This window comes from Periplaneta americana, unplaced genomic scaffold, assembly GCF_040183065.1.
Source record: "Periplaneta americana isolate PAMFEO1 unplaced genomic scaffold, P.americana_PAMFEO1_priV1 scaffold_20, whole genome shotgun sequence".
Taxonomy (NCBI): Eukaryota; Metazoa; Arthropoda; class Insecta; order Blattodea; family Blattidae; genus Periplaneta; species Periplaneta americana.
Genome location: NW_027185501.1, coordinates 1,991,437 through 2,018,529, shown reverse-complemented (window position 1 = coordinate 2,018,529; position 27,093 = coordinate 1,991,437). Strand labels below are relative to the sequence as shown.

General features: G+C 36.9%; 1 long non-coding RNA gene across 1 annotated transcript in view; it reads right to left on the bottom strand.

Moving 5' to 3' along the window:
• LOC138693743 (uncharacterized) overlaps positions 1-27,093 on the bottom strand; it is a 42,265-nt gene that overhangs the window by 9,762 nt on the left and 5,410 nt on the right. The window contains exon 2 of the long non-coding RNA XR_011330431.1: positions 7,396-7,443. This is a non-coding gene — a long non-coding RNA (uncharacterized lncRNA). The remainder of the gene's footprint in view (positions 1-7,395; positions 7,444-27,093) is intronic.

Genomic DNA, 27,093 nt, shown 5'->3' with positions numbered 1-27,093 from the left:
AATTTCATAAGGTATTTAGATCATTAAAGTTGCTCAAAGTGTATTTTTAAATTTCATTGTAATGATTTCTTCGTATAAGAAAGCAGCACAATCCTACTGCAGTCAGATGAACCTCGTCAGCTTCCTTGCGTGGCAAACATGGATTATTTTAGGTGGATCTTCCTCATCCATTACCACAGGTTTCAACGCACTGCAGTGCCGGATTTTTAATATGTGATCTTAAATTAGTTATCTTGGTCACTTATAACTGACGGGTCTTAGATTAGAAGTTTACATTTGGTCTTGGCTGGGCTAGTTTCTTCAAAGTATTCCCAGATCCATGATCTTTTTCTTGGTTTCATATGTGAAGTACTAGTTCATTAAAATTTATGAAATGAGTGAAAATAACCACATACAACTCAAAAAATATTCATGCAGTTCTTTTCAAAAACTAAATTATGTTTATGGTAAAATTATTATGATTATGCCTTTAAATTTACCACAATTAAAATATATCTCCAAATAATACTTCTCCCTTGAAATATTTATAGTAAAATGTTAATAAAGGGATAAGTTGGGTTCGCTTTGGTTAAGTACGCCGTCCAGTTCGACAACAGGACCAAGCAAGAGAGCCTTGTAACGAACACACAGTTGCTTATGAACTGCGGAAATCTCTTGGAGCAGGGATGTCGAACAGCGCTCTCATTACTACTGTTTGCCACGAAGTCAGCCTGCCCTCGCTGTAGCAGTGTTCTGTATGCAGCGGCTGGTACGGATATCAACGACGTTTCAATAGTGTGTGGATAGATAAGTATTTACTTATTTATCTGAAAGGACGGAAGGCATATTGCTCTTTATGTAGAAAGGAACCTGGATGGTATAAGCCATCATAATATTAATTCAACAAATGCCGAAGCTTATGGACCAGAGAAATTAACCGGCTCCGCTCGTGAAAAGGCTGTAGAGGAATTAAATCGAGATTAAATTCAGAAAACTGTCCATCATCATCGGGTGTTAGTAGAACAAACATTGTTCGTGCTAACTACAAAATTTGTGAAAAATTGCAACGGCTTCAAAGCCATTTACTGAAGGAGAACTTGTGAAAGACTGTCGAGAACTGTTGCAAAAGAAATGTGTCCGGAAACCGTTAAAGCTTTTAAATCTGTAAGTTTGTCCCACAATATTGTTGCAGAGCGCATGCGAGAAATGCGATGTGGAGGGTAGATGGGAGATAACTTGGAGGGACAATTGATAGCAAAAATAAAAACTGTTACTTGTTGCTCACTAGGTCTGATGAACCGATCGCAAAGGCAGACGAAGCTTGTTATATTCATAAGGGGTGTCTATTCAGATTTCAGTGTTAAAGAAGATCTTGTCGATGTCGTTTCACTAAAGGATCGAATTTGAGGAGACGATATTTTTTAATCCTAACAAAAACTATGACCAAATTTCAACTTCAATGGGAAAACTTAATGTGCATAGCAACAGCTGGAGCATTTACTATGAGCGGACGTGAAACAGGATTTTTGGGGAGAGTACGAAAGTTCTTAACTCAATAAGGGTTCAATGTAAACAAGGTTAAGATAATTCACTGCCTTATTCATCCTGAAAATCTGTGTGCACAGTATGTCACTTTGAACAATGTTATTCGGTCACATGCTTTACGTCATCGACAGTTCCAACAATTTCTTGAGGATATAAATTCTGATTATTCAGATATATCCTACCATTGCCAAGTCAGACGGCTTAGTCGTGACAATTGCTGGAAAAGTTCCTCCATCTTCGCAGTGAAATGAAGACATTCCTAGGAACTCACAACTGAGTAGCCAATTTGCAAAACCAGCTATTTGCAAGTGAGACGAATTTTGGCAAATGAGGAAAGTTGTGTAAAAACCTATCCTCAGATGCTAGAGGCATGATTTCCAGTTTAAATAATGGAAAAAAAAATATTTCGTCTGTCTTCCTACAGCTCAGAAATATATGATTAATAGGTAATTACTTACAGTATTTTGTGTATTAATTTGCAGCCGAATAGAGCAGTTAGCAGAATTTGCAACTGTGTAGGTAGCCATATTACCGATACGTTAGTTTGCAAAACCTGTATTTGATCAATGTTAGCAGTTTATCTAACAAGAGTAACTTGAAAACAAACTGACGGTAGAAGAGAACGTTCTTATTTTCGTTACATACCTAAATATTATTAAACACACAAACAAATATTGTACTATAAAAAAGTATAAAAGGAGGACAGAATACTAATATTATAGTTTGAATGTTCCCTTATATACTACTGTTTGTGAAAAGTGCAACACCCAGAAAGAATGGCTCGAACAACTCCAAACTCGGGAGATGTGTAGAAAAGAGTACCACCAATAATTGATTACGTTTCCAGAGAGATGGCGTACACATAGGCCAAACAGTGACGTCTCTTGTGTCACCAGCAAGGTCAGTGTTATGCCTTGCTCATTCAGTGCAGAGCTTCCAAACGAAGTGAAAACTAGTGCAGGTATGCCTCGTCGCCGTGGAAAGCGATATCGGCACGTGAGTGGGTTCGAACGGGGTAAAATGGTTGGCCTCCGGGAAGCAGGTTTGCCATACCGTGACTTTTCGGCTCGTACAGGACATGCTGCTAGGACAGTGACGCGTGTGTGGAACCAGTGGATAGCAGAGACGAGCGGGTACTGGACCACGTAATGTGACCACGGCACGGGATGACCTCCATCTTGTCCGCATGGCCGTGAAGGACCGTACAGTGTTGAGTCGATGCTGGAGTACTGCAACGGGTGTGGACCTGTCTGCGTCAACGGTTCGTCGCCTTTTTTGAGGGCTGGACTAGTGGCTTGCATGCCGTTGCGTCAGCTTCCATTGTCCAGAAACCACCAACGCCTCAGACTGCAATGGGCACGTGAACGCGTCACTGGCGTTCTGAGTCACAAAATGTAGTCTTCATCATCTGTATCTTCTTCTTCAACACTAAAAGAGTTATTGAAACTGGATACACCATATCCATCCTCACTTATTTCGGCAAAATTCGAAAAAAAACTGCAAAATAATCACAGTAACCACTACAAGACTTCAACACGCGTAACATAAAAGGTTAGAAGTCCTCGGTAAAGCGCGGGCAGAAACTCTCAGCTGATGTCTTAAATGCAGCAGTATAGTCAATTTAACTATACGAGCGAAGAGTAGCTTTATTATCAGCGTGTAATAACATCTTATTCGTTATTTTAGTATGCTCAATGTAATCGTTATGGAGCTCGAAACAGCGGCTTTTGCATCCGTAACTCTATATGGCCATATTGTCTCAGTAACATTTAGCAGGTTTTGCAAAAGTAAACATGGCATTGTGCAGTTAGAAGGTATTGCATCCTTAAGCTCTCCACACTTAGCAGGTTTTGCAACTGTATGCAATTTTATTTACTAGATTATAGGGTTTAGAGTTGGATTTGGAACCAAATGTATGGCTTATGACGTAGCTAATGACGAACTGGAACCATGGTTACCACTATCTCATTTTTCATTTTTTTTATAGATAGCTGGTTTTGCAACTGGGCTACTCAACCAATACCAGAATTGTCAAGTAAGGAATGCTAACAATTTTAACGGATTTGACTTCGTATGTCAATTTCCTGAATATAAACTTAGAGGTAAGGACAGACTGATAATTAATGTGTCACATGATCTGAAGGTTTTCATGGACAAGCTTATAATTATTTTAGTAGATCTAGCAATTATATGAATGTAATCGAAGTCAAACATAGTGATCATTAGGGAAAAGGAACAAGCGTGGGTCTCCTTAACCCAATATTTTCAATCGCCATTTGGATGTGAAAACGCGAACTACGAAACAAATCAATGTTATGAAAATATTGAAAGAAATGCTAAGACGGGTCATGCACAAGATACAGTGGAACATTCGAAAACTGACGGTGGTACTTTCTCTCTCAAAGTTGATATTTGTACGAAGATTCTTTCAATTATCCAGGTTCAAATAGAACCAATAGAAAATGAAAATAATTGCGATGCTGAATACTATAATACATTATTTTCATATCATATATATCCAATACATCTTCACACGTCATTGGTCATAATTATATGTGAATTGTTAAATCAGTGAAATAAAGAACTATCGTTTTGAAAATCTGCAGTTATATCTGAGTATTAATACGAAATAATAATCACAGAAATGCTTACGTTAATAAACACATATCGTCTCTTTACTGCGGATGAATCATTTTAGCCCTTATGAACATATCTATTCTGAATAACTAAATAAGGATTTAACTGCGGAGTATGCTATTTTAATTTAACAGCGGGTTTAACAAGATGTTAGCAGTAACAACAGTTGATGAATCATCACTCCCATTAAACAGCCTTAACGACATTTTAACATTTAACAAGGGTTGGTGCAACTGGGCCGTAGTGTTGCGGACTAATAATATATATAGGCCTCTTGGCCGTAGTGTTGCGGACTAATAATATATAGGCCTCTTGGCCGTAGTGTTGCGGACTAATAATATATAGGCCTCTTGGCTGTAGTGTTGCGGACTAATAATATATATAGGCCTCTTGGCCGTAGTGTTGCGGACTAATAATATATAGGCCTCTTGGCCGTAGTGTTGCGGACTAATAATATATATAGGCCTCTTGGCCGTAGTGTTGCGGACTAATAATATATAGGCCTCTTGGCCGTAGTGTTGCGGACTAATAATATATAGGCCTCTTGGCCGTAGTGTTGCGGACTAATAATATATAGGCCTCTTGGCCGTAGTGTTGCGGACTAATAATATATAGGCCTCTTGGCCGCAGTGTTGCGGACTAATAATATATAGGCCTCTTGGCCGTAGTGTTGCGGACTAATAATATATAGGCCTCTTGGCCGTAGTGTTGCGGACTAATAATATATAGGCCTCTTGGCCGTAGTGTTGCGGACTAATAATATATAGGCCTCTTGGCCGTAGTGTTGCGGACTAATAATATATAGGCCTCTTGGCCGTAGTGTTGCGGACTCCAGCGCGGGTTGGAAAGTTCACAGCGCAACCTAGTAGCGCAACATTGCCCCGTGTGACCTTGGCTCGGGACGTGGCTGCGATACGGGTGGGCTCCGCACGCATATCTGTACGAGGCAAAACGATGCAGGTGAATTCCCAGTCCCCATCCCTGCTGCAAGCAACTTGCATTCTAACCTATCACAATGGGTCAGAATTCAAATCTAGCAGGAAAATATTGCATTGTTGAATGTTTTAAATAACGTTTTCTCGCTATATAATCTCGAAGTACTAAAACTGATCTTCATAAATCTGTATGCCATCAATTTATACCGAGCGAAATGCCAACAGGGCTGGCTGCTAAAAGTCGGTAAGTGTTAAGAACCCGAGCGCCAGACGGTTTATGGCGGGGGTGATGTGAGGGTGATCTGTGTGTTGTTGATGTGCAGAAAAGTGTCTTTCTGTGATGGAAGTGTTAACAGAAGGTTCATATTTCCTATTTCCATTATTCATACTTTAATTGTATACGTGAAATATCACCAGGGATGCGTTAAACATAGCTTTAAAATATTGCGGAATTATGTCTTTACTTCATTTTAAATTAGGGATATAAAAAAATGTTGCACGAGGTATCACCTTAAAATCTGCATCAGATTATAAAGCAATCCTTACAGTTTATTACAAAAGTTAAGATTTGCTTGCGTTTGCTTGCCTTTTTCTTATATTTGCCTTTTTTATCTCAGAGGTAGATCCCCATATCCAGTCCACTGTGACTCGGCTGGACTTATACGACGTGTTGACTACTAAAAAAGGGTCTGCTCAAACTCTCACTGATTTCGTAGTGACAAAATTAGAAATACAACATTGTTCCAAGGATATTATACGGTGTGTCGAAAAAGTTGTGCGCCCATTTAGAAGTAATTTAGAAAAACGCTTGACACACTGCTCCAGGAAAAATGACAGGTTTTTGCGTAAAGATTCGGAATGATTAGTGAAATCAATGGACCACGGACATCCTCCTCCCTTCCCTCTACTTTTCCCACATGCCTGGCCGATTACTCCAGACTCTTTCTTCTCTCCATTAATAAATTATTGTCAATATTTTAGTAAAACCTGAAACTTTTAAAAGGGAAGTTAAATACACTGTAAATTCACAGGGCTAACGGCTTCAAACCTGGTTCAAATAAAGTGCACTGGTACAGAATTTAACATGGAGGCATGAGATAATTACCTGCTTGCCATTAAAATTTCACTTTAATTGATGTGTCCCCAATTAAAGAAAAAGGGATATCAATTTTCCCCAAAGAGTTCTACAATAAATAAAAACTCGTCAAATGTCCAAGGATTTAATTCCATCCGTTCCAGGAGCAGGTAGACCTGAAAAATTGTTTGAAGAAAGTGGCATGAAAACAAGAATTAAACATGTAGGGTACGGTCTCTGAAAGATCAGCGTTCTTAAAGTGAATTAGTTCTAGCTACTCAATTATCTTTGCGGGGTTCAGGGAAAAGAGATGCAACATACGTTCTAAAACAAATCACCACAAATTACTCCAAGAAGAGCGTCAAAGTATATGATAGCTCATAATAAATCTTCAACTTTACCAAGACCATATACACCAGAGAAAGCATTACAGATTTTAATAGATAACGTCACCAAACATAAATACAATGTGCAGTGTTACCTATAGGTTTGCCCAAGAAGCTAGACATTAGAATATTAGAAAGTACTGTGAAGATTATTCAAGAAAATTTTCTCGAATTCAAACAATGTAGGATATCTTAAATCATCTTCTTGCAACTCCTGATCCTATCATATCAAGTATTTATCCGTTTTAAGAAAATAAGAATACTTTCTTTCCCGCTGAAGTGCAACAAATGTTGAATGAACTCCATACTTACAATACACGTGAAGACGTGCGTGTGACAAGAGGGAAGGACGATGAAGCGGACGATGAGCAGCTGCAGCTGGAAGAGGAGGAAGAGGAGGAGGAGGAGGGGGAGGAGGAGGGGGAGGAGGAGGAGGAAGAGGAAGAGAAAGAGGAAGGAAGATAAGGAGGACGATGATGCAGACGATGACTGCTACTATTAGAGAATATTGGAAACTATAAGTTCACGAAAAAAACAAGTAATATATTTAAGTATCTAGTAGGCTCCATGAAAATAGTTATTCAAACTCGCACTCATAGCTCATTACTACGGATAACAATTCCATACGGGCTTATTATTATTATTATTATTATTATTATTATTATTATTATTATTATTATTATTATTATTATTATTATTATTATTATTCCATAAGCTCTTAGAAATCATTATTTAGTAAAACAGAATCATTTAAAATTATATTCCATACTTATTTAATTTTTTCCCGCTAGATTTGAATTCTGGCCCACTGTGCTATGTGCATTGAAGTGTTACTTACATCTTCCCAGCTGCTGAAGCTGCTATTGCATCTGTTTGAACTGGCTTCCTATAAAAAGAAAATAAAAATGTCATAATTTACGCTTGAAAGATATGAGTGTACTAAATATTCCACTGCTTTTTACTATTCTTCATAGCATATATTAAGGTGTAGTGAACTTTTCAGTATAACTCCATTCCTCAGTATCAGCCCTTCACTCGATTGACGTATTCTGGTAAAATGCTGGCAGAAAGGATATTAATAATTTCAAATCTCCAACATGTTCCAAACAGAAAAATTCTGATAAAGACAATCTAGAAATTATAACTAGCCAGTATGTACAGGACAGATGGGAAGCAGGACCCAAGATGCCCTCCTGCTTCCAGTGGAGGTCCCTTCATCCAAGTGCCGAGCAGTGAAGACTGCTTCCCAGCAAATTTCCTTATTATTGTTGTTATCATAACATGCTGAAATAAAATCATATATGTGGAAAAGAGATTTTTAATTGCATCAGTTTAGTAATATTTATATTAATTTTCCTGTTCAGCAGTTCAATATAAATTATGCAAACCTATCATGTTCGTTTTCAACCGTTGCAATCCGAAATTTGTTGCATAGTGCAATTTGTCTACGTAACATACGAGGGCTATTCATAAAGTAACTTCCGTTTATGTTTTACAAACTTGTGAATGACGTTAGAGAATTGGGTTACAATACGTTTGAAAGTATACACTCTAATTTATTTTTCCACATAGTTTCCAGTCACATTGAGACACTTGTCGTAGCGCTTGACGAGCTTTGAAATTCCGCAATCGTAGAATTCGTCCGCCTGTGACTGAAGCCAACCTACGACGCTGGTTTTCAACTCTTCGTCATCGTCAAAGCACTTCGAGCGAAGCCACGTCTTCATGTGCAGGAAGAGATGGTAATCGCTAGGCGCAAAATGTGATGCTTTTCTCGATCAGATTGTGACAGGAGATGAGACTTGGGTGCGGTATGTGAATGCAGAAAGAAAGCTTCAATCAATGCAGTGGGGCCATACCCACTTGCTGAAAAAAAAACCCACAAAGTGTTGCCAAACACTTTCCACGACGAAACTCATGGCAACTGTCTTCTGGGATACAAAAGGAACTTTGCTAGTGGAGTTCTTGGAGAGGAATGCCACAATTAACGTTGAGCGTCACTGTGACACATTAACAAACTTGAAAAGGGCCAGTCAAAACAAACGTCGTGACATGTAGAACCCTGGGGTGATTTTCCTGCATGACAACGCCCGGCCGCATACAGCGCGTCGTACTGCGACCAAACTGGAAAGTATTGGATCATCCTCCCTGCAGCCCAGATTTTGCGCCTAGCGATTACCATCTCTTCATGCACATGAAGACGTGGCTTGGCTCGAAGCGCTTTGACGATGACGAAGAGTTGAAAATCAGCGTCGTAGGTTGGCTTCAGTAGCAGGCGGCCGGATTCTACGACTTCGGAATTTCAAAGCTCGTGGAAAAATAAATTAGAGTGTATACTTTCAAACGTACTGCAACCCAATCCTGTAACGTCATTCACAGGTTTGTGAAAAATAAACGGAACTTACTTTACGAATAGCCCTCGTACTTACATTACTAAATTCATTAAATACTTCTTTCTTAAATACATTAATATATATTCCTGTATAAATGGTGCTGCACATTTTTCATTGCAGTTTATTCCAATCAAATTAACGAAAAGATAATATACCAGTATACAAGCCAGACTTTGTAAACTCAATTACGGTACGTTTCTATTATGAAAAAACTCAAAGAATGGGAGTGGGAGGAGTTTTAGAAGCAACAATCTTTTTTGAAACAACAAAAATTAATCACGCACATGTCTGACCTTTCAGCTTTGAAAAGGGAAAACATTGTAATGCAAAAGATTTAACACCAATTTCTCCAGAATGGTGGATGATGATGGCAGTGATGATGACGTTGGTGATGTAGATGACGATGTTGAATATGATGATAACATTGTTTTGAAGGTGGAAAAGTGAACATACTTCACGAATTTACAAAGCACGTATATCTTAAACAAAACATTAAGATACATGGATCATAATAAATTATGTGCAGGCTAAGAGGAAGGCTAAAAATAGGGAAGACTGGAGAATACTGAAAGGTCTGCCCTTGAGCTGAACACTATGAGAAATGCAATCTTAAACATATAGCAATTACCGCACATGACATAAAAAGTGATACAACTAAAAAGATAGCAATTTTGAGTTAACATTGTTGAAGGATGCAGAAAATTGTGACACACAGCTAGAGAAAACGACTCATTTCTACTTCCAATATTTACCGATAGAGAACATTATTGTGTCACTTTTCTGTTTGGCATGATTTGCACTCCCGACTGGAAAAGTGTCATTTCCGAGTTCGTTAGATGGTCATTCTTGTGCTGAATGAACGACAATTTTTAAAATGGTATTTTTTTTCCTGTGGGGATGTGCATCTTTTTGCGTTCTTGATAGTCATAAGAAAAACAAACGTGTTTTTTAATTGTTCAGATTAAAAATAATCTCCTTCTCTGCTTATTATTGTTTTTTGTTATGGCATTCTTCTTTAATTAAGACTGGTCATAAATGTACATTTTAACTGTCACATTTTGGATTTAATACTATAAATTATTCCGTAATGAAGTTAGGCTCAAAGCGTAAGTAAATTTTCAGGGCTTTTTTAAGTTGTGTAATTTCCCCGTTACTGTTAAAGAGCAAATTTTCAGTTAACACTTTTATTGAAGGAGGTTATATAATATAATATGTAACGTTGATAGCCAGATGTTCCGAACTTACTGATAATGATGCCTATAGGGAAACTTATTTTTTTTATTTCAGTAGGTTATTTTACGACGCTTTATCAACATCTAAGGTTATTTAGCGTCTGAATGAGGTGAAGGTGATAATGCCGGTGAAATGAGTCCGGGTCCAACACCGAAAGGGAAACTTAAGGTACATGCAGTTCTGTCTGATATTGTCTTAAGAACAAGAATTGTAACAAAGTATATAGGAGACGTGACGTTGTGGTCTAAGGCATCCTGCTCAGGACTCGCGTTACGGAATGCGCGAAATTTCGGTCAGTGTATGGGACCGGTGCACACCCACCATCGTGATGCACTTGGGGAGCTACGAAAGGTAGCGAAAATTCGGTTTCGCAAACCAGCTTTCACGGCCGGGGAGATCATCGTGCTAACCACACGATACCTCCATACTGATTTGATGATCGTCCACCTCTGCTTCGGAATGTGGAAGTGAGGCCAGCAGCCGGCTGGTCGGTCTTGGCCCTTCATGGGCTGTAGCGCCACGGATTTACTTTGATTACATGTAGTTTTCTCTTCTAATTCTTGCTTTAATTAATATTTTACCATAAAAAAGATGCCCTGCGATGTAGGCCTACAACGGGAATTTTATTGGTAATCACTGAACTGCGAAGTTCAGTTCCCGGCGGGGAGATACAGGTTAACTGATGGCGGCAGGAACAGGCCAGGGAACTATCCGTCAGCTGTCCAGAGTTGTCAACTAAGGAACAAGAAATCCCCCTACATCATATTAAAAATACCCCTAAAATTCAGAGAATTCCTTTAAACTTTTTAATTTGTACTTGGAAAAACGCAATATAAAAATTAGCGAATGTAACTGTACATACACAATTCAATATAAATATTCACACGCCATGCACGCTGACATGGAATAGAATAGAATACTCACAGTTCAATTCCCTATGTCCTTGCACTGGAAGACGATTTCATGAAAATTTGATTTTTAATTGTTCGCGTTTGCATTAGTTGCACATTAGTTGTGTTCAAAGGCATTCAAGGAAAGAAGGAAGCTATCTTCAAAAATATTCAAAGCTCTGGAAGACAAACGCCATGTTGAAAGGTAGGCCTAGGTTAATATTTTGTATCAAACTTATTTTATTGAGTTGATATATAGCCTACGTGGTAGTACAAAAAAGAAATATTTCATTTCCTATGTGCAAGCACTTTTAATTATTGAAATAAGATATTTATTCCTTGTAATTTATTTATAAATAAATTTATAGGCGTAAAATTAGTAATATAAAACTTACATAATTTTAAATTAATGATTTAATTTCTTTGAATTCTTCATAATTCGTCCTCGCATTACGAACTCGTTGGCTCCTGACGCATCGGTACAACAATGCAAGTATTGCCACTGAAGATGGAGGAGCATTCCTCCGAAACATGTTTGGTTTTTAACTGATTATATTAATTTTAATTTTAATATCAAAAAGTGTTCATACAACTGTAATAAATTATTTCTCTGTATGCTTAATATGTGATAGATTTATTGACATTAGTTCACAAAAGTACAAAATTAATAATTTAAAAAAATATATCTATATACAAAAGTAGTTATACATAATACGAGTAAATATACAATTTCCTAAACTAATTAATTTATCTCAAATCTCAATAATTTATTGGTTCAAACTTGCACTTACGTCTGGTTTTAGTGCAAAAACATAGATGTAGAATATAAAAGAAATGAAAATCAGTTGTATCAAAAGCATAAATTTATATTGGGGAGATTGTTTAACTGCATTTTACTGCAGACACTTTTGTTGTGTAGGCCATGACTTAAGCAAGGCTAGGAGAACACAAATGCAGAGCGACGACGATTGGTAGAGAGCGTCATATTAATATAATACGAGTAATAAAGACAGCAAGTGAGAAAACATGCTTGTAAGATGCGGGAACGACCGACGAGAGGATTTATGGTCATGATATTCTTTGTTCAATTACACAACACAGTAGTTTCACTATAATTAATTTTAAAATTGAAGCGGAATGACGTAGTTTAAAAAACACCCCCAAAACCACTCTAAAATTTATCTTTCCCCTGAAAATCCCTCTAACGTATTTCCCTAAACCTCTCCCTGGAAACCCAAGTTGGCAACACTGGCTCTATCTGTCTAGGTTCAGTTGGCAACACTGGCTCTATCTGTCTAGGTTTAGTTGGAGGTTTCGTACGTACTAGTACTGGAACTGGGACAATGCCAGTCAAACACGAAATTCAGTGGGAAAAAAGTTTTAAATATACATTATTACCGTAAATTGCTTCCGCTAGAAAATGTTACAAGTAGAAATAAGTATCTATTTAATTCAAACTGTGGCGGAAAATGTTATGAATACTATAGCCTACATCCTGCGATGTCTCAATCGAAAGTTATACAAGCCAAACTCAGCGTCGCGCATGCTATACCCCTCTTACCCCCCTGCAGTACACGTGAGAGCATGCTAGGAACGGGAGCATACGTCATACAGTCACGCCCGCTGGTTTCTGCGCACTGAGTTTTCCTTGTTGGATGCCTTTCAACATCTGTCCAATTGCTCTAAATGGCAATCCGCTACTGAAGTGGACCCTCCTGGTAAATATCTGGCCGAAAGGAAATTAATATTTTCAGATCTATAACATGTTCAAACCACAACAATTTTGATAAAGGTAATCTAGTTGCCTGTTTCTCCAAGTATTGTTAGAACATTTAATGACTGTTAAACTTTAAACAGTTTCTTAAATGTTTTTTATCTCATCAACGCTAGTTTGACTTAACAGATTATTAACTATTCCTTAACTTCAAATATAGGATTTCAAGAAGTTAACTCATTTAGCAGTTAGTTAAATACGGCAGATGATATTACAGCTGTACAACCAGAAATTGTGAAATTAATATTTTATGTCTCCCTTTCGGGAATGTTTCGCATATGACTCGTAATATAACATTTAAAGAATACTTTGGACTGGTTAATAGATCAGTGTTAATGTAGGGATAATGATGTTTAATACTCAATTGATTATAACATTGACTGCTAATTTTGATGCTGACTTATTATTATATTGAGCATTTAGGAAATTTGGGACCTGAACGTACATGGTAACCAGGAAAGATGAATGCTATACTATGTTTGATATTCAATTTGTGTCAAACCAGAAAAAAGTAAAAGAAAAATATTTAATCAATCACTAAAAACAATTCTAAAACGAATTAATAAAATAAAATTTCAAAAATATATGTCTCAAAATTTTGCAGTAAATTGAACCCAGACTTAAATATCCTACAAATAGAATCAGACAACTCAGCCTATTTCAGCTGTTATTTTATATTTAGAAATACAAGTAGCCATCTTCCCTCCTCATTGTGTACACAGAGTAATATTATTTCGTGAACGCACTGTGAGAAACTACAGGGTAATTCCATGCAAAACAGTATGACGAAAAACGTTCATATCTCCAAATTTGTTAAAAATTGTACAATCATATTAATCATGTACAAAATTATGTTTGCGACAGCTACCGTTAAAAAAATGTAATAGGCAGTTAAAATATTTTTATTTCAAATTTGTATTCTGGCCATAAGAATAATTACTAATTTTTTTTTTAAGATATCGTTAGATAGCTTACAAAATAGGTTATTAAGATACTATAATTCAGTGCAGCTCTGAAAATTGTGTTTAAAGAAATTCAAAAATATATTTAAAAAACGCCATTACATGAAATCGAATATTTCAATTCACATAAAAAAAATAAAGTACAATTTACTGAGCATTTTCATTAGGCTGTCAAATTTTCATAATGGGATCTTGAAAAATAAGGAAGTTACAAATTAAAACAACTCGCCGTGTAAAGGGTGATCTATGTCGCTGCGCCATGCGCCATCACTGCTGCTGGTCACTGAGAGAAGCGTTTCCGCATTGCTGCATTGCTCGAAGTAAAAATCCATAATAACTCAGAAGTAAGTTTAAATATATACAGTCGTCGTTGTATTGGCACAATTTTTACGTTGATACAATGAAGCATGTCATTTTAATGATATTTTTAACAATAGTCTACATATCAGAGGGAAGTATTATATGATATTCTTATTGAATTTGGTATTCCCAAGAAACTAGTTCGATTAATTAAAATGTGTCTCAGTGAATCATACAGCAGAGTCCGTATAGGTCAGTTTCTATGATGCTTTTCCAATTCACTGCGGGCTAAAGCAGGGAGATGCACTATCACCTTTACTTTTTAACTTCGCTCTAGAATATGCCATTAGGAAAGTTCAGGATAACAGGCAGGGTTTGGAATTGAACGGGTTACATCAGCTTCCTATCTATGCGGATGACGTGAATATGTTAGGAGAAAATCCACAAACGATTAGGGAAAACACGGAAATTTTACTTGAAGCAAGTAAAGCGATCGGTTTGGAAGTAAATCCCGAAAAGACGAAGTATATGATTATGTCTCGTGACCAGAATATTGTACGAAATGGAAATATAAAAATTGGAGATTTATCCTTCGAAGAGGTGGAAAAATTCAAATATCTTGGAGCAACAGTAACAAATATAAATGACACTCGGGAGGAAATTAAACGCAGAATATATATGGGAAATGCGTGTTATTATTCGGTTGAGAAGCTCTTATCATCCAGTCTGCTGTCCAAAAATCTGAAAGTTAGAATTTATAAAACAGTTATATTACCGGTTGTTCTGTATGGTTGTGAAGCTTGGACTCTCACTCTGAGAGAGGAACATAGGTTAAGGGTGTTTGAGAATAAGGTTCTTAGGAAAATATTTGGGGCTAAGCGGGATGAAGTTACAGGAGAATGGAGAAAGTTACACAACACAGAACTACACGCATTGTATTCTTCACCTGACATAATTAGGAACATTAAATCCAGACGTTTGAGATGGGCAGGGCATGTAGCACGTATGGGCCAATCCGGAAATGCATATAGAGTGTTAGTTGGGAGACCGGAGGGAAAAAGACCTTTAGGGAGGCCGAGACGTAGATGGGAGGATAATATTAAAATGGATTTGGGGGAGGTGAGGTATGATGACAGAGACTGGATTAATCATGCACAGGATAGGGACCGCTGGCGGGCTTATGTGAGGGCGGCAATGAACCTTCGGGTTCCTTAAAAGCCATTTGTAAGTAAGTAAGTATAGTCTACATATCAACTCCCCGAATATTTCACCCTTCATTACTTTTCAACCATTGGTGAGATGAAGTTCATATTAGGCCATTTAACTATTTATTATTATGACATTCTTTGACTAGAATATTGAAAAAATCCAGAACTTGACGTTACAAATTTTAAAATTTTGTATGGAATGACCCTACTTATATTTTATTGTTACTTATGTGACAAATATATATCTTAATAATCAACATATTCACCAGTTAAATGGGGGAAAAAATGCTTCAACGGAACTTACTACTAATACCTGTGAAAGCTTTCACGCCAAGTTCAATTCATGTTTTTATGTAGCCCATTCAGACATTTGTACTTTCATTGAAGTTTTAAAGAAGATGCAAATAGACACAAAGATAAAAATAAATTCTGCTATGAAACAGCCTGCAAAGGTTAAGCTTCCTAATATTAATAAGATCAACACACTTCAGTATATCATCAATAGTTGTGATAAAGGTGAACTGTCTATTCTGGGATATGTCTACAGTCACCTGTCGCAATATTCCAAATGAAGTCCTTTGAAGCTACATGGATATCCAAATACATAAATATATTTTCCATTTTATCTTACCTTATTAATATCAACAAGTTAACGTGTGGGAAATGATTGCTATTTCTTTTATTAATTTTACAAACAATGGAAACATAATTTTAACCACACCATAAGTGCAAGTTAGTATAAGTACTTGTAAGTGGTATTAATTTGAACTTGTGATAGTTCGCAGTCTGTAAGTGGGACGGGAAGTTGTTTCCATTTCAGATGGGAGGGAGGGAATTGACTCATAACCTCCGTGAAGTTGATTTCAGATGGGAGGGAATAGACCTTTACCTCTTTTCGGGAGGGAATCGAGCAACTCCGATCTTTTTATGTACTTCTTATTTAGTCTACCCTTGTGCCATTATAAAAACAGGTGTTTTAATTATATTAATTTCGACAGTCTTTGTACATAAGGACTTACGCGGTATTCTGAAGTATGCGAAATGTAGCCGGTGTCAACAGTGTTTGCAGTGATTAAATACACCAAAAATGTTTCAGCAATAACGGCTTCTTTGAGACGACATTACTTACAATTTTCACATGGACCTGAAGTAGGAAGAGTGATCGGAGGGTATTATGTGAGACCGTACGGAATTTTCCTGGAGTATTTGGTATAGTTACTCCACCCATATCCCTCTATTGTCACCTGGCAGTCACAATGCTGAGATTTTTCGAAACAGAAATACATATTTTACATTTATAACTGTAACCTTACTTTATAATTTATTATTATTCAGCGTTTGTGATAACTTTCAGCACAAACTTCATATTTGTCTATTTTTTGTTTATGGATCATGACCTACTGTAACAGATTGTTATTTTATACCTGTTGCATGACTTCTCTTCAATAAAGAATTTAATATATAATTTCAGCCAATCAAAAATTGCCTGACATATGTAAAATCATTACCAACAGCTGTTGAGTAGTTAAAATATTACTAACAAATGTTATAGTTATGCTGGTTATTATAAATAAAATTATGTTTAAAAAATGGAAAACATGTTAATTTTTTTTAATAAAGGAATTGTTCATTTAACATTTGAAGAGCACAGGAAAAGAACGTGCTTTGTCCACTTAAAAAAAAATGAGTTATGCATACTATGTGAACCAGGATTGATTGTAGTTTAAAGCTATTAATGGACCAATGTGACAATGTGAGTGCTCCAAGTGCTGCAGGAGATTTTAGATTTGATGTACAGGGAAGAACGTGCTGCAGGCCTAGTCCATTCACTGCCTTTCAGCCGGATAAGAGTCTGCACTCTCCTTCCTCCTGCTTCGTATACTCCAGGAGGCGGGCGCACGGCCGAGCCCCTACCACGCTGTAGCGGACAACTGAGAAACATGTTCCCAAATTGAAGCGGCAGAAAGCCGCCATTTGTTTGTTAGAAAACGCGCGGGATTTCGAAACCGCTATTTGAATACGTGTTGTATTGCGTATCCGAAAGCTAAATGTTTTTGTTTAAAGGAACAATACTTCCTTTGCGATATATCTTTAATTACGTGTGTCTCCTGTCACCAGAGTTGCTAGGTTTCCTGCGAGGGAAATCGGAATATCAGAAGCTAACTTAAGACATTATATTTATCATCACTTTATCAAAGACATTTATAATTGTTTTCTGCAAAGTAGTATTTGCGTGCTTTTAATGTAATATTCGCCTCCCTGAGAAACACTAAAATACGAAAGACACACAGTAGGCTACAGTGAATACTACGGGCTAATCGTTTTTTTCTTTTATTAACCATGAATATGTTTTAACCATTCGCTACTAAATTAAATTTGCAACTTTTCTTTTACGGAACCGGTACTGCAACAGTACATCGACGATGAGTCCATGTTTAAACATAGTTCACTGCACTACAAAATTGTATGTATCTGTTATTAGTGTAAAATACAATATCAAAACGCTCTTTTTTTTTTTGGGCTCTCAACGCACCTAAAATACACAATGTTGATTACTTGCCAGAACAGCAACTAGGCACCGAAACGGATTAATCAACAATGTGGTAGAACTAGGGGAACTATTATCTTGCGAGTAGAGTTACCTTACGGCAATCAGCTGGATTACCTCACAGACTTACTAAATTTTCGCAGGTTACCTCTATGTTTACAATGTAACCATCTGAGTCAATATATAAATAAAAATATCGGATATAGGAAATGCAGACTACCTTCTTTTAATTGCGTTCTAGGCTATTATCCCTCAAATCGGGATTTTTATCAATCTCGATCCGCTTTATAAGGATTCAACCAGGCTGTCAGACTTGCATCATTTTCATAGGAACTCCGAATGTGAATATTCATAACCAAGGTTAATAATGTCTACTTTTTAATTTAATCTGTAGGTTAAACTGTTCTATAAAATCAAAAAGCATTATTATTATTTATTATTATTATTATTATTATTATTATTATTATTAGTAGTAGTAGTAGTAGTAGTAGTAGTAGTAGTAGTAGTAGTAGTATTAGTAGCAAGTATAACGGGAGCAGTAGCAGTAGTATAAAAAACTGTTTCATTAATCCGTAACTAAGACAAGAGTTACTTTCAATCAGGGATATTAAAAAATTAACTTTTTGTAGTTCATACAGTTTCTGTTGAGTTGTCCAAAGGAACGATGGTGTGAAAATTCCTTCCTCTAACAGGCTATGTGGCCTAATACTTGTTCTGGGAGATGAATTTGAAATGTGTTATGCCATTACTTAATGAGTGGTTAGTACATGCAGTATTAATGAACATGTTTCAACTTTTAGGCTCTGAAATTTGTTTATATATATTTTTTAAACAGGATCTATTTCTACCGTCCCGCGCCGTGGCGTGGTGGTCTAAGGCATACTGCCTAGGACTCGCATTACGGAATGCGCGCTGGTTCGAGTCCTCATGGGGAAGAAATTTTGTCATGAAATTTCGGCCAGTGTATGGGACCGGTGCCCATCCAGAATCGTGATGCACTTGGGGAGCTACGATAGGTAGCAAAATCCGGTTGCAAAAGCCAGCTGTAAAGGCTGGGGGGATCATCGTGCTAACCACACGATACCTCTATTCTGGTTGGATGATCGTCCACCTCTGCTTCGGCATGTGGGCGTGAGGCCAGCAGCCGGCTGGTCGGTCTGGGGCCTTCAATGACTGTAGCGCCACGGATTATTATTATTATTATTATTATTATTATTATTATTATTATTATTATTATTATTATTATTATTATTATTATGCCTTTAGCCTTGGCTTCAGACAAGGCTATTAACCCAGCCCAACGTACACAGGGTGCTCCGTCTGTAACTGTATACAGTTGGGTAATTCTTAACAGACGCGTTCTCGTCGCGGGGGTGAACACTAATTTATTTAGTGACTGTGCTGTTAAGGACCCAGCTTCTCGGGGTATAACGAGAACCCCTGCCCAGGGTTGAGGGTGAAGATCTCAACGATTGTTTAGGCATGAAGGAACAAGCTTACCAGATGGCTGGGCAAGCGGAAGAGGCACCCAATCTTCAGGGACATACGAAGATCCATGCCCGGGGTAACAAGGGCAAAGACCTCTTTGGGGCACCCTTCCTGGTGGGGTAATACACCAGGGAGTTGGGCCTGCCAGATCTGAGGTGGCAGCCCCACCATAGGCCAACCCTGCTAAGCATTGGTACTGCTTAAAAGGGTATACTTTATTACTCAACAGACTAATGGATATAGCCGGACGGATAATATGGATTTTGATAATGCTAATCGACAACGGACAACTCTAATGGAACATTTGACAATTGCCGCTTGGAACATAAGGGGAATAACTCCGAAGATGTCAGAAATAATATTAGAAATAAAAAAGAGGAAAATAGATGTTTTAATAGTAACTGAAACAAAAAAGAAAACTAAAGGATCTGACATTATTGATGATTACTTGTTCATATACTCTGGAGTAGAACAAAACAGAAGAGCTTCGACTGGAGTTGGAATATTAATAAGAAAAGAACTAAAGAAAAGAATTATAGGGTATTCATGGTATAATGAACATATTATTACTCTGAAGTTTAAATCTGGTCGATCTCATTATTATGTAATTGGAGCATATGCTCCCAAATGAAGGGCAATTCCAAGAAACAGAAATATTTTACGCAAATCTGCAAGAATGTGTAAATAAAGCAAATAAAAATGACTACGTAATTATAGGAGGAGATTTAAATGCAAGGATAGGCAATAAGACCATATCAATGCTAGTGGGTCCACATGGAGAAACCACTATGAACGTTAATGGAAAATGTCTAAGAGATTTTTGCTCCTACAACAATCTAAGAATCACTAATACCTTTTTTCGACGTAAAGAAATACACAAATACACTTGGGCAGAAAGAGGTAAAAAGTCCATAATCGACTACATCATCGCAAATGATAAGATCTGGCCACATGTCCTTGACACTAGAGCATATAGGGGAGCAGAAGCTGTCACAGACCATTATTTAGTATGTCGCAAAATAAGATTACCGAAGAAATTCATAAAGAAAAGAAAGGCAATAGAAACTGACGAAGAAAGATTTGAAATACAATTGTTAGAACAACCAAGCATCAAAGATCTATATAAAAAGAGATTAGACACCCATTTAAAAGGTAGGACTGGAGATATTAATATAGACTGGCTGCGTATTAAAATAGCTATCAATAAGACTGCAACAGAAGTTTTAGGGTCTCAAAGGAAAAGAAAGAGCTGTAGACTGAAGATTTGGAATGAAGAACTCAAAGAGGCTATTGAGGATAAAAAGAAAACATATTAGCAACAAGAGAAATGAGGACTATATTGAATACAAAAGAAAGCGAGCTATTATGCGTAAACTCTCAAGGGAATCAAATAGGAAGATCTGGGAAGAATTCATTAAGAGGTTGGAACATGACATTACCGGACCGCAAAGATTTGGATTTGAAATCTTTAAGAACTTAAGATCAGAAGAGAGGGATAAGGCAAAGATTGAAACCATCCCAACCGAGGAATACTATAAAACATTGCTAGATAATCAGAGAGACCCCTATAACGCAGATACAAACCAGTGGAATGCAATTACTAAGATGGAATTAGAAAATGCATTGACAACGCTAAGGAACAGAAAGGCTCCAGGAATAGATGGATTGAATGTAGAATTGTTTAAATATGGAAGCACAAAACTCAAAAACAGACTTATACAACTCTTAAATGATATATGGAGCATGGGACGTATCCCAGAAGATTGGAAAGTGTCAAAAATTATTAATATCCACAAGAAAAATGAGAGAAATAAATGCGAAAATTATAGAGGTATAGCCTTAATGAGCTCTGCTTACAAAATCTATGCAATAATACTTAAAAATAAATTGCAACCTTTAGTCGAACCAATATTGCAAGAACCCCAGTGTGGATTTAGAAAAGGAAGGTCTTGCATTGATGCAGTCTTTACAATAAAACAGATTGTAGAAAAGCGTAAAGAATTTAACTTGCCAACTTATTTATTGTTCTTAGATTACGAGAAGGCGTATAACAGAGTCCTACGACAAAAATTATGGAGCATTTTGGATGAATATAACTTACCCCCCAACTTGATAAATGCTATTAAATCACTATATGATTCAACCAGCATTATGTTTAATAAAAATGGAAAGCCCCTCGTGGTAAATCAAGGCCTAAGACAGGGATGTGGGTTATCACCCTTGCTGTTTGATTTATACATCAATAAAATACTACAAGACTGGCAAATGACGAGTCCGAATGGCATATATTTGGGCAATAATAATTACATAGCTACAGTCTTGTTTGCAGGTGACCAGGTTCTAATAGCAAACTCTGAAGACAGCCTACAGACAAATGTTACTACTTTAAACAGAATATTAGAGATGTATAATATGAAAATTTCTACTAGAAAGACAAAATCAATGGCCATGCAAGGAAAGAATCAACGAAGAGTTAAAATAATGATAGACTTAGAAATAATAGAACAGGTTCATGCATTTAAGTATCTTGGCTGTACTATTTCAGCATTTACATTTAATGCTGATCTAGAAGAAAATGTCCAGAAATACAATAAATTAAATGGATGTATAAACAGGTATTTCGGAAAGAATATGAAACAAGATCTAAAAATCAGGGTGCATAACATTATATCAAAACCGGCCCTTCGCTATGGAAGTGAAACATGGGTGCTAAGACAACAAGATCGAAAAAGAATAGAAGCATCAGAAATGAGGTCCCTAAGACACACCCTGGGAGTCACATTAAGGGATGGAATGAGAAGCGGAGACATACGGAAACAACTGAAACAACAAATATGGTCGAAGAAATTCATACCTATCAACAACAATGGTACATGCATGTACAACGGATGCCCCCTGATCGTTTCCCAATGCAAGCATGTTTTATCAACCCCAAGGCAGACGAGATATTGGTCGGCCACAAACAAGATGGACTTCGCAATTCCGTTAGTCTCGGAACGGGATTTACCCATCCTTGATAGGAAGAAGAAGAGATTATTATTATTATTATTATTATTATTATTATTATTATTATTATTATTATTATTATTAATTCTGTATCTTCGAATTCGGCGAATAATTTTATTACTCATGTATGCACTGAAGCAACAGCTGTTTGAAGAAAGGGAAGGATATGGAGTGGATGAAGGACAATAACAATGTATACGGTAATAACGTAGTTTGAGAGGTAACAACTATCTTCGAAATGAGTTGAAACACTGAATGATTCATTGTAGGGTAGAAATTCTCTCTGCTGATTGCACCTATCCATTTTCGGTTAAGGGAATCTTTACTCAGAGGAAACCTGAAGCACAAACAGCCGTATAAGTACAATAGTTTGTCTTCTGTAACATAATACGGGCCAAAAATATTGTAGAAATTAAAGATTAACTAATCAGTGAAATGTAACATTCCTTCCTTCTTTATCTTTACATATGTGTGCATTGTTGCAATTAAAAATAGCACACGAACTAAACCTGTACTTATTCATCTCAACCAAGCAAATGGCCGCCCGTCGGCTGTTCAATTTGGGAGCATAACACTAGCGCCAGTGAGCGGTCTAGGGGTTATTTAGTAAGTCTATGGTGCCAGCCTGTAACCAAGAGAGTTTGCAGCGTTGCCAGATCTCGTGTAGTGTTTTCCCGAAATGGATTGTTTTATATCCACAGATTGTTACCAACAATTCAACACAATAACAAACAGATGCAGGCAGTAATACACATAATTCAGATAAATTCATATTAATGCTACGCATATTTAACTGAAATATGTTTAACTGGCACAGTGCATTACTGTCGGCGTACTTGTCACGAGAGGGTGGAAGTGATTTATATAGCGAAATTTATAAACTTGTACTTGCCATCTGGGAAAAGGCAATTGTACCAGAACAATGGAAGGAGTCCATAATCGTACCTATTTTTAAAAAGGGGGACAAAACCAACTGTGGTAACTTTCGAGGAATATCACTCTTGTTGACGTCGTACAAAATTTTGTCCACTATTCTTTTGAGAAGATTAACTCCGTACGTAGATCAGTGCGGTTTCCGGCGTAATAGATCGACTGTTGATCAGATTTTTTTTGTATTCGACAGATATTGCAGAAAAAATGGGAGTATAAGGGTACAGTACATCAGTTATTCATAGATTTCAAAAAGGCATATGACTCGGTTAAGAGGGAAGTATTATATGATATTCTTATTGAATTTGGTATTCCCAAGAAACTAGTTCGATTAATTAAAATGTGTCTCAGTGAAACATACAGCAGAGTCCGTAAAGGTCAGTTTCTATCTGATGCTTTTCCAATTCACTGCGGGCTAAAGCAGGGAGATCCACTATCACCTTTACTTTTTAACTTCGCTCTAGAATATGCCATTAGGAAAGTTCAGGATAACAGGCAGGGTTTGGAATTGAATGGGTTACATCAGCTGCTTGTCTATGTGGATGACGTGCATATGTTAGGAGAAAATCGACAAACGATTAGGGAAAACACAGAAATTTTACTTGAAGCAAGTAAAGGGATCGGTTTGGAAGTAAATCCCGAAAAGACAAAGTATATGATTATGTCTCGTGACCAGAATATTGTACGAAATGGAAATATAAAAACTGGAGATTTATCCTTCGAAGAGGTGGAAAAATTCAAATATCTTGGAGCAACAGTAACAAATATAAATGACACTTGGGAGGAAATTAAACGCAGAATAAATTTGGGAAATGCCTGTTATTATTCGGTTGAGAAGCTCTTATCATCTAGTCTGCTGTCCAAAAATCTAAAAGTTAGAATTAAAAAAAACAGTTATATTACCGGTTCTTCTATATGGTTGTGAAACTTGGACTCTCACTCTGAGAGAGGAACATAGGTTAAGGGTGTTTGAGAATAAGTTGCTTAGGAAAATATTATGGACTAAGCGGGATGAAGTTACAGGAGAATGAATTTACACAACACAGAACTGCACGCATTTTATTCTTCACCTGACATAATTAGGAACTTAAAATCCAGACGTTTGAGATGGGCAGGGCATGTAGCACGTATGGGCGAATCCAGAAATGCATATAGAGTGTTAGTTGGGAGACCGGAGGGAAAAAGACCTTTAGGGAGGCCGAGACGTAGATGGGAGGACAATATTAAAATGGATTTGAGGGAGGTGGGGTATGATGATAGAGATTGGATTAATCTTGCACAGGATAGGGACCGCTGGCGGGCTTATGTGAGGGCGGCAATGAACCTTCGGGTTCCTTAAAAGCCATTTGTAAGTAAGTACTTGTCACAAGAATCAATATCGTTAAATACTAGTGTAGGATTATTGTTGTTGTGAAATGTATCAAGTCAATTCAAATCGTTATTGTGAGTGTCCTTCGTCATTAGATATTAACAGATATATATATATATATATATATATATATATATATATATATATATGACACTTAATTCAAACATGTTTATGGCAGTAAGGTTACAATTTATGATGTATGGGTACAGATATGCCTACAGGACAATGAATTACCAGTTCCATTACAAATAATACATTCGAATCCTTTCCTTCTTTCAATGTGCAAAATCAAAAGTCTTTCCCCCTATCCGGTAGAAAATATTGCGTCACACAAATTAGTACCATCAGTCCATCGACTAAACATAGTAGTATGCGTGTCGTATCATATTTCATCTCAGCAAGGTCTTGATACCCTTTCTGTCCATAATACCCCATTTTAGTTAGGTACTCAGAACGCCATGTTTGTATTTTTCGGGGTTCCATTGCAGGTATTCGTCTGTTCTGTGCCTTGAATTTAATACCCATAGATCGTAGAATTTTATGTAGCGTTGTCCTGTCATAAGGAAATGCATATCCCGTGTCGTTTGTCTTCGTTCTCCCCGCAGAAAGAATGTTACCCATGGCAGCGCAGTCTGTTCAAGAAGTTGGCACACGGCTGACCGAATCTAATCACGATCGAAATCGCCTATTTTGGACAGTTTTTTACACAGCCAGTATTTCTTTGTCGGGGTTTCGAAGCTTGACAAGTTTAATGAAATTATTCTTTTCACTGTCGATAACGGTACTCCTGTCGCATTAACTGTCTCTGCTGGTGGTGATTGGTTTCCAGCATTTTTAAATTATGTGAAAACATTTTGAATAACATGCGCAGCTTGTTTCTGAACAGGCTTTCCCCACCTATGGGGGCCGCATTTGATTGGCACTATTATTTACAACTATTTCACTTGACGGTCTTCCCACGGACGCCACATGTTGCACGCCGCCTGAACCCCTTCCATGTCTTGCGCACCTTGTTCGTATCCCTGCTTGCAGCTGGATGGACTCCTCTCACTGATGTTTCTGTGATTTCAGTTTTAGTTTCCTCACGGATTGGCATGCATGTTATAGCAAGAATAAAGGAATTGGTGTAAAAATAATATTCCATTGTTTTGCATTATTGCTATAATGAGAAATTCGTTCTTACTGCGTAAACTTCAAGTATAAGCATAAACCTTTTTAATTTGAGAATTTCAGTTTAACGGTATAGTGTTGTAATTTCATCACTTAAGTTATAATAATATTATTATTAAATAATATATATTGAATTATGAGTACCTCATCTGAGGATGAAACTCAGAGACTTCAACTTCTAATAGTTTCAAGAAAAACAAGTACGAGGGAGAATGACTGCACTCATGAAGAAATTAAGGGTTCAATCACATGAAGTAGGAGAAGACTGGAACTGTAAGTTAAAGCGTTTTGAGAAAAAAAGTGCTGAAAAAATATCAAGTATTATAAGGCAATTTAATGATTTAGAGGACTGGAATCAACAATCATTACATCTGACTGGCCTTATGACAATAATTCCAGTTTATCCAAGGCGATCAGTCATGACAACGATGAAATTGTATCTCTCAGAAGAACTATCAGTGAAAATGTTGAAGAAAAAAGTATAAAAAATTTAATAATTTCATATGAAACATATAGAATAGTGTTCAACACTAAATTCAATATAGCGTTTGGGTATCCAAGGAGTGATATATGCTTAACCTGTGATAAGTACACAGCTGAGATGAAAATCCTGAATGCAAGACTGTCTGAAAATAATTTAGATGGCGACATGGAAAAAACAAGTTTCGGAAGAAATTAATAAGATCACCAAAAACAACAAGGTCCACAAACTCAAAGTTGAAACATTTTATACCAGAAAGAAGTCCGAAGTCTGAAGAAACAAGCAATTTACATGGACTACCTACAAATGTATGCTTACCGAACATTAGTAGTAGTGACGTCTATTACTATTACAGAAGGCAATTATCTGTTTACTCTTTCAATATTCATCAACTTTCAGATGCGACTGGAGTGTTTTATTCTTGTACTGAAGATAATGGTAGAAAAGAAGTCATAACCTTTTTAAATCACTTTGTGACAGAAATAATGGACAAGACAGTCGGATATCTTGAAAATTACTTGTGATCCATGTTCAGGCCAGAACAAGAATTATAATGTTCTGAGGCATCTTAATATCTCGTGAGTGACAGCAAACTTCTGAACACAGCGAAAGTAACTTTTCCCATTAGGGAACAGTCGTGATAAAATATAGGACTGATTAATACAAAAGCAGTAGCAGAACTCCCAATGGATTGGGTGCGGATCCTCGACGTAAACCTAAGCCTTTTGATGTTGTGGTGGTCAATCAAGCTATGATTGGAAGTTGGGAGTCATTTCTGCAGCAG